The 12765-nt window shown below is 38.2% G+C and overlaps 1 protein-coding gene across 2 annotated transcripts in view; it reads left to right on the forward strand.

The window, feature by feature from the left end:
• Nucleotides 1-8487: 8487 nt before the first annotated feature.
• The window catches only part of RABGAP1 (RAB GTPase activating protein 1), a 145172-nt gene continuing 140894 nt past the window's right edge, over nucleotides 8488-12765 (forward strand). Inside the window, exon 1 of one of the 2 annotated variants that reach the window (XM_033122372.1) lies at nucleotides 8488-8580. The gene's annotated coding sequence lies outside the window, so the exon portion shown is untranslated. The remainder of the gene's footprint in view (nucleotides 8581-12765) is intronic. The other variant, XM_033122374.1, reaches the window with a different exon arrangement.

Raw genomic sequence — 12765 nt, forward strand, 5'->3', positions numbered from 1 at the left:
ACCATTGTCAATGGAATTGCTTTCTTAATTTCCTTTTCATACTGTTCATTGGTAGTGTGTAGAAACAACTGATTTTTGTGTGTTGGTCTTGTACTTTCGCAACATTGCTGGATTTGTTTATTAGCTTGAGTAGCTTTCTTGTGGATTCTTTGGGATTTTCTATTTTAATAATCATGTTGTCTTTGAACAGAAATAGTTTCACCTCTTCCTTTCTAATTTGGATGCCTTTTATTTCTTTTCTTTTTTTGACAGCTCTGGCTAGAACTTCCAGTACACGGTTGAATAGCAGCAATGAAAGTAGGCATCCTTGACTTGTTTGTGATCTTAGAGGGGAAGCTAAACTATTGAGTATTATTAGCTGTGGGTTTTACACAAATACCTTTATTATGTTGAGGAATTATCCCTCTATAACTAGTTTTCTGAGAAATCTTATAAAAAGGGGTTGTATTCTATCAAATGCCTTTTCTGCATCAATTGAGATGATTATGTGGTTTTGCTTCCATTTTGTTAATGGGATGTATTACATTGATTTATTTTATGTTGAACCACCTTTGTATTCCTGGGATAAATCCCACTTGGTCATAGTGATTAATCCTTTCAATATTCTGTGGATTTGACTTGCTTATATGTTGTTGAGGATTTTTGCATCTATATCTATAAGATATATTGACCTATAATTTTCTTTACTTGGGATGTGTTTATCTGGCTTTGGTATTAAGGTAATGAAGGCCTCATAGGATGAGTTAGGAAGCATTCCCTCTTCAATTTTTTGGAATGGTTTGAGAAGGATTGGTGTTAATTCTTCATAAAATGTTTGATGTAATTTATTGGTGGAGCCATCTGGTACAGGACTTTTCTTTGTTGGGAGGTTTTTTATTACTCACTCAAACTCTTTACTTGTTGTAGGTGTATTGAGATTTTCTTCAGTCAGTTTAGGTCATTCGTGTGTTGCAAGGAATTCGTCCATTAGTTTCTAGGTTATTTAATTTTTAGCATACCATGTTCATAGTATTCTTTTATAATCCTTTTTATCTCTGCAATGTCAAAAGTAATGTTCTCACTTTCATTTCTCATTTTAGTTATTCGCATGTTTTCTCATTTTTCTTTGTCAGTGTAGCTAAAGGTTTGTTGATATTGATGATCTTTTCAAAGAAACAACTTAGGTTTAATTGATTTTTCTGTTTTTCTATTCTCTATTTTTATCTCCACCCTACTCTGTATTATTTCATTACTTTTGCTAGCTTTGGATTTTGTTTGTTCTTTTTTTCTAGTTTCTTATGGTATAAAGTTAGAGTATTGTTTTGAGATTGTTCTTTTTAATTTAGCCATTTACAACTATAAATTTCTCTGTGATCACTGTATTCCTTCCATCTTGTAATTTTTGTATGTTGTATTGTCATTTTCATTAATTTCTAAGTATATCCTAATTTCCATTTTGATTTCTTGTGTGACCCATTTGTTGTTGTGTGTTTAATTTCCACACTTTTGTGAATTTTCCAGTTTTCTTTTTGTTACTGATTTCTAATTTCATCCCATTGTGGTTGGAGAACATACTTTGTATGATATTTATATTTTTAAATCTATTGAGACTTGTTTTGTGGCCTAATGTATGGCCTGTACTGGAGAATGTACCATGTGAACTGGAAAATAATGTGTATCCTGTTGTTGTTGGGTAGAATTTTCTTTATATGCCTGTTAGGTCTAGTTGGTTTCTTGTAATGTTCAAGTCCTCTATTTCTTTACTTCTACTGTGTTGTTCTGTTCATTATTGAAGAGGGTTATTGACGTTTCAACTATTATTGTAGAGCTCTTTATTCTTCCCTTTAGTTCTGTCCATTTTTACTTCATATATTGTATTCTGAGGGTCTGTTACTAGGTTGTAAATGTTTATAATTTTTATGTAATCTTGCTTTATTGAAACTTTCATTAATATGTAATGTCCTCCTCTATTTCTCTTAACCGTTTTTTCATTTACAGTCTGTTTTGCATGATCTCAGTATAACCACACCAGCTCTCTTACGGTTACTATTTGCATGGAATGTCTTTTTTTTATCCTTTCACTTTCAACCTGTTAACATCTTTGGATCTAAAGTGTGGCTTTTCTAGACCTCATATAGTTGAATCATGTTTGTTGTTTTTTTAATCTATTCTGCCCATCTGTCTTGATTGGAGAGTTTTAGCCATTTACAGTTAAAGTAATTACTGATAAAGAAGGACTTATTTCTGCCGTTTTGCTGTTTGTTTTTTATAGCCCTCATAGCTTTTGTACTTCATTTCCTCTATAACTTCTTTTTTCTGTTTATTTGATTTTTGTGGTGAATGTTTCGATTCAACTTTCATTTCCTTCTGTGTATTGTCTATAGATATTTTCCTTTTTTTTTTTTTCCTAAAAGATTTTATTGGGGAAGGGGAACAGGATTTTACTGGGGAACAGTGTGTACTTCCAGGACTTTTCCAAGTCAAGTTGTTGTCGTTTCAATCTTAGTTGTAGAGGGCGCAGCTCAGCTCCAGGTCCAGTTGCCGTTGTTAGTTGCAAGGGGCGCAGCCCACCATCCCTTGCGGGAGTCGAGCTGGCAACCTTGTGATTGAGAGGACGCGCTCCAACGAACTGAGCCATCTGGCCACCTGGGAGCTGAGCGGCAGCTCATTCATTCTAGTTGCAGAGGGCACAGCTCACTGGCCCATGTGGCAGCCTCGTTGCCCAGAGCTCACGCTCTAACCAACTGAGCCAGCGGTCCACCCCTCTATAGATATTTTCTTTGTGGTTGCCATGAGAATTACATTTAACAGCTAAAGTTATAACCATCTAATTGAATTGATACCAATTTCAATACTATACAAAAACTTCTCCTATACAACACTGTCCCCTTTTCCTGTTATTGATCTTACAGATTACATCTTTAAACATTGCATGCCCAATTATGTAGGTTAATATTTTATGAATTTGTCTTTTAAATCATGGAGAAAATAAAAAGTGTGCTTACATACCATAATTACAGTAATACTTGCTTTTATAATTATCCATGTATTAATCTTTTTTTTTTATTATTGGGGAAGGGGAACAGGACTTTATTGGGGAACAGTGTGTACTTCCAGGACCTTGTTTTTTTCTTCCAAGTCAAGTTGGACTTTCAGTCTTAGTTGTGGAGGGCGCAGCTCAGTTCCAGGTCCAGTTGCCGTTGCTAGTTGCTAGTTGCAGGGGACGCAACCCACCATCCCTTGTAGGAGTCAAACTGGCAACCTTGTGGTTGAGAGGACGAGCTCCAACCGAGCCATCCGGGAGCTCAGCGGCAGCTCAGCTCAAGATGCCCTGTTCAATCTTCGTTGCAGGGGGCACTGCCCACAGCTCAAGGTGCTGTGCTCAATCTTAGTTGCAGGGGGCGCTGCCCACATCCGTTGTGGGACTCAAGGAATCGAACTAGCAACCTTGTGGTTGAGAGCCCGCGCTCCAACCAACTGAGCCATTCCAACCAAGCTGAGGCAGCTCAGCTCAAGGTGCCGTGTTCAGTCTTATTTGCAGGGGGCAAAACCCACCATCCCTTGCAGGACTCGAGGAGTTGAACCGGCAACCTTGTGGTTGAGAGCCCACTGGCCCATGTGGGAATCGAACCGGTAGCGTTCGGAGTTAGGAACACGGAGCTCCAACTGCCTGAGCCACCGGGCCAACCCCCATGTATTAATCTTGACTGGAATCTTTATTTCTTCATATGGCTTCAACTAGAAGTTGAAGTGTCAAGTGTGTTTTCATGAAAATCTGAAGGATTCCCTTTAGCATTTCTTGAAGGGCAAGTTCAATGGTAATGAACTCACTTTTTTGAAAACTAGGGACTGTGTTAATTTCTCCCTCATTTTTTGAAGGACAGTTTGCTGGATATAGAATTCTCTGTCAACAGTTTGTGTTTTTTTTTTTTTAATTTATTGGGGTGACAATTGTTAGTAAAATTACATAGATTTCAGGTGTACAATTCTGTATCACATCATCTAAAAATCCCATTGTGTGTTCACCACCCAGAGTCAGTTCTCCTTCCATCACCATATATTTGATCCCCCTTACCCTCATCTCCCACCCCCCAACAGTTTATTTTTTAAGCACTTTGAATATCATCAACCCACTGCCTTTTGGCCTCCAAGGTTTAAGATGAGAAATTGGCTGATAATCTTATGGAGGATCCCTTGTATGTGATTAGTCACTTCTCTCTTGCTGCTTTCAAGATTCTTTCTTTTGCTTTCTACAATTTGATAATTATTCTTCCATTTCTCTCTTCTCCTCCTCCTGGGACTCCCACACAGTTATGTTGTTTCTCTTGATAGTGTCTTACAGATCCTTTAGGCTCTATTCATGTTTCTACATTCTTTTTTCTTTTTCTGTTCCTCAGATGAAATAGGAAGCACAAGGAATCCATCTCTCTACCTAGACAAGTTGTACTGGCAGAACCTGAAGTAACTGTTTTGGAACACTGGAGTCTATTTGGAACTTGGATCTTCCAGGGGAAAGATGGGTTGGTAAATCGAGGTTAATTCTAGTCAATGTCAGCCTTAATGTGATAGCACCTACCCATTTCCTACCTTTTCAATCTGTGGCAGGCAGCTGTGTTTACATTCAGGTGTGCTTGCCAGAACCAGGGAGGGAAATAAGAACCTTGTTCTCTAAATACTGGGGGTCTGTGTTCTGATTGCTGATTGCTGCTTTTGGGTTCTGAGGTACAGGCACAGAGGCTGGCTGCCATTGTTTCGATCCCCATCAGGTATACTGGTTTCCAAGGGATTTAAAGGAACTTTGCTTGTTTTGTTTGTTTCGCTGTTTTTTTCTCTTTTTTTTTACTTTTGGGAGCCAGACATTCAAGGATTAGGACATTGAAAGCACCTGGTTATATAGGGGAAATTAGAAAGGAAGCATATATAACCAGGGAATGACACTGACTCATAAAAGACTGGAGAAGACCTCAGGCTTTCACTTCAGGCCGATCTGGATCCCTTGCACAGGAGCACCCTTTAACACCCAAAAGAAACAGGAGACCCAGGACAAAGAGAAGAATCTGATTTCTAGAGATACCATATTATAAATTTCAAATGTTCATTTTTCAACAAGAATTCCAAGGCATACAAAGAAACAAGAAAATATGGCCCAATCAAGGGAACAGAATAAATCAACAAATCATTTCTGAGAAAGCGCAGATGTCAGACTTACTAGATAAGGACTTTAAAACAATATCATTAAAGAGAAATTATAAAAAGGAACCAAAATGAATTCTGTAGTTGAAAAGTACAATGACTGAAATGAAAAATTCACTAGAGGGGTTAAAACATCAGATTTGAGTAGGCAGAAGAAAGAATCAGTGAACTTAAGGATAATTCTTTTTAAAATATCTTCCAAACCCTGTTCCTTTTTTTCCTTTCTTACTGCCCTTGTTCCGGCCTTTCGGCTCTTAGGCAGCCTCCAAACTGTTTTATGTACCCGTCTGCCTTCTGTACTCCTACCAGAATGATCTTTTGAAAAACAAATCTGATATTGGCACTGTCCTTAAAAACCTCTAAAGACTACCATGTGTCTATAGATTGAACTTTATTTTCCTTATTTTAGCATTCAGGGACCTTCCCATTGTAGCTCCAGCTGACTACATCACTTTATCGCAGATCAGTCCCGTATTCCATTTACACACCCTAACCCTATATACTAAGGTTCAAAACCACTTGCTGTAAAAAGTTGAGCATATTTGTAAACCAAAATTAGTTTTCTGTAATTGGCTAAGATATTAGGATATATGGCATTGGTAGGCATTGAAATAGACTATATAAAGACGATTTGAAAAATGGACTCCCGAATAAAAACTGTATGTCAGCACTAACCTAGTGATCCATATCACATCACAGTTGGTATTGTATCTTATGTAATAAAACATGCAGTATAACATATCACTTATGATGTTTGCTAGCCCAAAATGATTGACTTTAATCCATTGAGTCTTGAGATACAACTTTCAGTTTCTTGGAAATATCAGGTCTAGAGAACAAACTCTGATCTCTTGAGGAAGCAAACATTCAGATTCATAGGTGGGAAAATTTGTGCTTAAAGTGGCGTCATTTCTTCAATAAGCCAATGTCTTTTAATATATTTTTTTTAAGTGCTAGATTAAAAAATACTTAGGGACATACAATCAGATGTAATGTGTGGCCCTGGATTTGATACTAACATAGGAAACCCAGCTATTAAAAAATATATTGCAGTCAACAGAAAATTTTTTTTGTCTTGCTTATTTTTATTAATCTTTCTTAAATGTATGTACAGCGCACATTTATTTCAGTATTTAATATTAGAAATGTTTTGGGTCTTAGAAGTTTGGTGATTTTTTTTTAGCTTTCTTTTTTTAATTAGTTTCAGGTGCACAAAACAATGTAATAGATAGACATTTATCATTTATCTCCCTCACAGTGTCAAGCCCCCTCCCCCATCCACTATCTCTCTGACATCACACACAGCCTTACATTTCCACTGTATCTATTCCTAATGCTGTACTCCCCTTTTTGTAACTATATACATATATATATACACACACACATATATACATTCAACAGAAAATTTGTTTATAGTTAGGTATTAAGTGAGAGGAAATTGAAATGTTATTGATTTGGTAAAGACAGCTGTAAAAACGTTAGATTAATAGCAAATTTGAATATGATCTAGGAATTAGATGAGGATAATTTACTGAGATAATAACAGGTGTTCGTTGAATAAAGTAGATTACTGTGTGATCTCATTTTGAAAAACAATGTGTCGATACACAAAGGATATGCATTAAGATATTAATATTGCTTGGGGTGGCCAGTTCGCTCAGTTGGTTAGAACATGATGCTAATGACACCAAGGTTGTCGGTTCGATACCCGCTTGGACCACTGTGAACTGTGCCCTCCTTAAAAAAAAAAAAAAAAGGAAATGAAGAATATTGCTGGTGGGAATGTGATGTTTTTATTTTTAATGGTAGCTTATCTGTATTTTCTATTTTCTCCAAGGAATATTACACTGATTGTTAAAAACCTTTGTTTTAAAAATTTATGTTAAGATTTACATATATATTTGGAGTATACATATGAATCAAGAAATGCATGAATACATGGTCTCCAAAATAGTAAAAGTGGTTTGGTAATGGTGTCAGGAATTCAGGGCATTTTACTTTCTTTCTAACCCCATATTATTTCAATACTTTTAAATAGGTGTGTATTATTATTATGTAAGTGTATAAGGAGAAGAGGAGCAAAGCTGTTTTACTGCAAGAGTTCAGTCAGGTTATTGCAATAGACAGATCACAGAGGACTGCAACAGAATACGGCTTTTTTGCTTTTTCTCTAGTTGATTTGGATGCAATATCCGCATCAAAACCTTGGGAATGACTCATACACCAGGAAAAGAGCATATACTATTTGAATAAAGAAAAGAGTAAGGAAGAGGCTCTAGGATTATTTTATAAATTGTCAAGACTTAAGTAGCACCTTGAATAATTCTTATTTCCAACTACATAGTAAATTTATTTAGGACAGGGACTTTAAACTTCATTATATTGCCATTCTCTTGAATGTATCTCTTTGAATGACGTTTAAATAAAATCCCAGCCGCATTTTCGAGTAACACTTTGAAACCTTGTTCATTTCTGTCCTGTTCTGTGTGTCTCAAATAAGCTCAAGACAGCTGTGTTGTAGCCAGTGGCTCTTGGACTTGGGAATTAGAAGTTCTGCCTCTAGACCAGGGGTGTCCACAAACTTTTTTCACCGTTTTTCACCAAGGGACATATGCGGTAAAATACACAAACAGCCCGGCCACTCACTTAAGTGAAGTACGTATTGCCTCACTTGGCTCATTTAAGTAAACTAAATATATTTTTAGAATTTGGGGGGGGGGGGGCAATTAACAATGGATCTCGGGCCGCAGTTGGCCTGCGCGCCGCAGTTAGGACATCCCTGCTCTAGACTGACTTCTGTAATTTAGGCTGAACTTATAAGAAAAACCGTATCCTCACATGTTTGTGGTAAAGACAAATGGGATAGCCGGGACCCATCACAATCCCTGGCACATTGTGCGCCCTCAATAAAGGCTAGGTGAGTTGAGTAACACTGTTAAGTGCTGCTTTTGTAAAAGCACTGACCGTGAAAGGTGAGCAGAGGACACCTTGCTATAGCACCATTCCCCCCCTTAGTCTCAACAGGTGCTACTTAGCCTGCTTCTCCTGCAAGTCCTGCTTTAGGTCTGAGGCAGCCACTCTGCCACTGCCTGAGCTCTGCGCTCAGTACAACTCCCAGTGCAGATTCCGCGCAGGCGCAGACTCCTAAGGTGGGCAGAAAGCTCAGATGGGGCTTGGAGCAGAGGAAGTTCGCGCCCACTGCCTGTTTTTGGGCCAATGGGGCGGCGCGGCTTAGCCGCGAGCCTATGAGACTGGGCAGGAGGCGGGCGGAGGGCGGAAGGAGCCGCTCTCACGTGAGTAGGGGGCGGGGAGACGGGGGGGCAGGGCGGCTGGGGAGGCCCAGGCGGCGGAGCCTCCGGGACGGCGAACGGAGAATCGCGGGCGGCGGAGGAGGAGACGGCGGGTCGGGTAGGGCCGCGTTTCCCCTCCTCCTCCTCCCACCTCCTTTCCACCAAGCTCGGGGGGAGTCCTCTGACGGCCCCAGGGGAGAACCAAGCTGTTGTTCTCATCCCACGGGGCTGGGCCGGAGAGACTGCGCTCAGCTCCCTTGATGAGCAAGGTTCTGAGGGGAGCTGTGATTGGGGGGAGGGGGAAGCTACGGCTGAGGGGAGAGGGCGCATGCGCAGGTGGGAAAGCTCCCGGAGCCCCTGCCCAAACCGGTTCCCCCTGTCTGGGTGGGTGTCTGTTTTCCGAGTCCTGCACTTGAGGCGGTCCCTATGCGGCCCCCCTCCCCCCCAGCAAAGCCGGTTTGTCTTTTGACTTTCATGTTTTGGGCCAAGTCCTATATGGGAATCTCTCCGCCTCCTCCGCCTCAGTTTCTCCCCATTGCTGGTTGGGCCTGTATTTGATTAGGCTGGCTTCGGCCTCGGGCTGCCTTCCTGGGCTGTGCGTAATTTGAAAAGACTTGCCTTCTTTTAGGTCGGCGGTCTGATGTTGGCCTTACCGTCTCATTTTCCCCGCCTGCAGTTAAAGTGTCCCCAGCATCCCACTCTCCCCATCTACTGTAAATACCTGTTCCCAATACCTCTTTGCTGTGCCTTGATTCTCAGCAACCTTCATTGAGGGTTTTATGTATTGAGCTAGAGGATAACCCTTCTTCCAGGAGTTCGCTGTCCATCGTCTGGTACTACTTCGGTCGGTAACATTCAGATTAGTACCATCTGCACCTGCGTCTCTATACTAGGGTTACTCGAGGATTCCTTTAATTTATCTTGGAAGCAAATGTCTTAGGACGACAGTGTGTTAAGCCATCAGGCGCCTGGTGCTCACACTACTAGTTCTGTTAGTTTAAAACCCCGTCCCAATTTGAATGTGAGATGTTAGCTCTCGTCCTTTTTATCAATGGAAAAAACTACCTGGGACTGGGTTTCACAATTCATTTGATATTTTCATTTCAATAAACACCTGTATTCACATATGTGTAACTGGAGTAGTAAGTCCTGAGCGTGTGCGTGTGCGTGCGTGCGTGTGTGTGTGTGTGTGTGTGTGTGTGTCTCCAGCTGCTTTGTTTGTTTAGGAAGTCAAAAACAATGGAGGGTGAATTGAACTGTGTCACATTAAACTCATGTTTGAAAAGTAGTTGAAAAAGCTTAAGTGTCGCCGAAGTGCACATTCAATTAAAAGAAACACAAACTTGTTGGCCTTAATTCAAGTGTTTTATATATATATATATATATATATATATATGTATATGTATGTATATATCACGTATATATATATATAGGAGGCTTTTAAGTACGTTTTACTAACACTGTAAATGAATAAAGGAGAGGTTTTTTTTGTGGTCTTTCATTGTAGACCTAAGTTTGCATTAATAAAATTTGAATCCAAGATTGATTTGTGTTTATTGGTAACATTTAAAATTCACATGTAGTTTTAATACAAATTTGTGTTTATTGGTAACATTTAAAATTCACATGTAGTTTTAATACAAATTTGTGTTTATTGGTAACATTTAAAATTCACGTGTAGTTTTAACTCATATTCGTAATTAAAACAGAACTGTTGCTATATTTGGTACACTTCCTTTTTGTTGTTTTAGTTTTATAACTCAATTTACAGTTAATTTATTGGCATTAAGATATATATTTGTCTGGATAGGTATCTCATCAACTATATGTATTTTGGCATTTTGGACATAGTGTTCTATTAGCAGTTTACAGGTGCTGAATCTGGGTCAAATGGTAATTTAGTGAGAGTGTAAAAGTGAAGATACCTGCTGCCTGTCTTTTCTACTGCATACTGAAAGAAATGTATTGCACATTATCTACATGAGGGGACATGATTTTCCACAAGTACATCTCAACTTGACAGATCAGATTCTTTCAAGTAGTCATTGTATCTTATTGCGTATATTTCCAGCTAAACTTTACAGCCTAGATTCCTTTAAAGAAGTCACTGTCTTTTATTGAACATATTTCCAGCTAAAATGAAGCCTACCTTGAAAGTCTAATCATTTCACAATAATTGTTTGAACAAGTGACCTTTGAGTACAGGCTTCAGAAAATAATTCGTTTAAACCAGTGCTACTGTTGAGTGTCTTTATAGACAATGGTGTGCTGGGGTTCTGAATTAGGCTGCCCATGTTAGCTTTGTCATTTTCAGTATAATCAGATATCATTAGTCTTCTCAAGCATGTGGAATAAATGAATATACAATTTTTAAAGAATCTTTCTTGGAGATAGAACTCAAATATTAAGTGCCAATTTAACCAACGTATATAAAACAGAGTTGGGCATGACATTCGGGTGCTTTGTATGTAACTGCCTTGTTTTGTTGGTTTTCTGTAGTTAGATCCCAAAGAAAGACAATCCAAGGCTAAGGACTCAGTGTCCATTGGTATACATGAAAAAACACCATATGAACTTAACAGCTGTTCCTTTTCTGCAATAATTTGGTTACCTTGTTCTGTCCCTCCCCCCCACTTTTCTGATGATCCTGAGATCATTATTCTTTAGAAAACTTGTAAGTCAAAACAATACTAGGTAGACATTTAAACTTATATTGTAACCAGTCTTATTGACTCTAACAGCCTTGTTTCTCTTCCTGTGCAAAGACTGACCAAATATGGTAGTTTGCAAGTCATGAACACTTTAGTTTATAGAATTTAGCCTGCAAGTGTTTCTCTTCACAGCAACTGTAATACTCTGAGGTACTCATCGGTGAGAATTTTTTAAAGATTGTTTCTATCATCGTAGAATTCTATGGGGCCTAACTTTGCCCTCAGTCCCTTTTTCTATGGATCATTAAATAGTAAAAATAAAACTTGTTTTTAAGTTTATGCATGACATTAAATAGTATATATTAGGTTGGCTTTAAGACACGAGAAGTGTACCTTCTTAATTGTATGGTTATGATGCTAAATTTGGAGGTTTGCACCTCTCTTAAGAATTAATGCATGGCTATGTATCACCAGTTCAAGTTGCATCAGCTTTTATGTTATAAGTCATTATTTGTTGGGATCTATTAATCTTTACAGCAATAAATTTTCCTCCATACTAAAATCTGGCATTTCTTAAGGTGCATTAGCAAGTTAGTTCCTGTAGTAAATTTAACAAAATGTTGTTATTTCTTAAAGCTTAAAAATAATTTGACTATTTTTTAAATTTATTTTCCCCTTTTACATTATTTATACATTTAGGTAATTATAACCATCAAGCCATGGTTATAATCTTGTTTTCCATTTTCTTAGGGTGGCCTTCGTATCAGGAAAAGGAATTGATATACAGAATCTTTCTTTGGGAACATGTTTTAAATATCAAGAGTGTTAAGAAACAGCATTCAAGGCTAAATTGGATTAAATGTTGGGCATTTGTATAATACTACAGTAGGGAAGAGCCATTAGTTAATCATTTTAATATTTTTACTGTAGTCTAATAAACTCCCATATGCCCTTGAAATATGCTGAACAGATTCTGGCAATGTAAGAGTAGGAACATGTCACGTAAATCCCTTTTGCTGTGACACACTATTATCTGAGTAGACCTCTGATACATCTGCAGAAGAGAAATGTTTATATCTTTATTGTACTTACCAGTTCAGTTCTCTGTCAATTGAAGGAAAATCTGATTTCTAAAATCGTTCCCTAGCAGAAAGTCTTTTCAGATTTTTGCTTTCGGTAGTGAGGAAAGATCTTTTCATATAGGTTTAAAAACACTTGTGGAACTTAATTATTTGTGGATTTTTAAAATCTTACACAATGCCTCTTCCAGTGCTGTGAATGAAGGTGCTCCGAAAATGTCCCATCATCCTTGTGTAACTATGGACCCAGGGCCTTCTTCTATCAGAAAGTGCAAAAACACGTGTGTTTTCTGCCAGACATTCGTGGTTTGCCTATACATATTCCCCTGAAAATCAAACAGGTCATAGAAAGGAGAAACTAATTTACTGCATTTATCTTAGACTTTGGTTATCTATTGAATGATTTGCTTGCTTGGCATTAAATTCACACATAGTTTAAGGAGAAATGAATAATATAATTGTTTCAGATGTAAGCGTAGACAGATTGATATTCTAAATGGAATAGTTTCATTTTCTCACTATGGATGAGAAGGACCATATGACTAATTTCCTAAAAGGAAAAGTTTTCGTATG

This window comes from Rhinolophus ferrumequinum, chromosome 12 (assembly GCF_004115265.2).
Source record: "Rhinolophus ferrumequinum isolate MPI-CBG mRhiFer1 chromosome 12, mRhiFer1_v1.p, whole genome shotgun sequence".
Lineage (NCBI taxonomy): Eukaryota > Metazoa > Chordata > Mammalia > Chiroptera > Rhinolophidae > Rhinolophus > Rhinolophus ferrumequinum.